Genomic DNA, 772 nt, shown 5'->3' with positions numbered 1-772 from the left:
CTTCTTGAGGAATGCTTTTGTGGTGTTCTCTGTATTTCCTGGATTTGAGTGTTGGCCTGCCTTGCTAGGTTGAGGAAGTTCTCATGGATAATATCCTGAAGAGTGTTTTCCAACTTGGATTCATTCTCCCTGTCACATTCAGGTACACTGATCAAACATAGATTAGGTTTTTTCACATAATCCCATATTTCTTGGAGGGTTTGTTCATTTCTTTTTGCTCTTTTTTCTCTAATCTTGCCTTCTCATTTTATTTCATTGAGTTATCTTCATCTCTGACATCCTTTCTTCTGCTTGGTCGATTCGGCTATTGAAACTTGTGTATGCTTCACAAAGTTCTTGTGCTGTGTTTTTCAGCTCCATCAAATTGTTTATGTTCTTCACCTGCCCTTTTTTCCAGGTGCTCTGTCCTGGGAAGGTAGGGCTTTATAAGTCCCTGATGGCTGCTGCCTTTTTTCAGAGATGCCCTGCCCAGCAGGGAGGGAGTCTAGTCAAAGTCTGCCTGCAGAGGTCTTGCTGAGCTGCTGTGGGCTCTACCTAGCTGCTGTGTCAACTTCTTTGCGATTTTGTCTACACAGGCAAGGTTAGAACTGCCTTGGTAATGGCGGAAGCCCCTCCTCCCACCGAGCTCGACTGTCCCAGGTCGAGCTCAAGCTGCTGTGCTGGCTGCAAAAATCTAAACCCAAGGGGTTTCAGTTTGCTGGTCTTTGCGGGGGTGGGACCCCCTGAGCCAGATCACTTGGTTCTTTGCCTTCAGCCCCCTTTTCAAGGGAAT

The sequence above is a fragment of the Aotus nancymaae genome, unplaced genomic scaffold (assembly GCF_030222135.1).
Source record: "Aotus nancymaae isolate 86718 unplaced genomic scaffold, 86718_ANA_hifiasm-v0.15.2.pri h1tg000019l, whole genome shotgun sequence".
Classification (NCBI taxonomy): Eukaryota; Metazoa; Chordata; class Mammalia; order Primates; family Aotidae; genus Aotus; species Aotus nancymaae.
Note: the sequence above shows the minus strand (reverse complement) of the source record.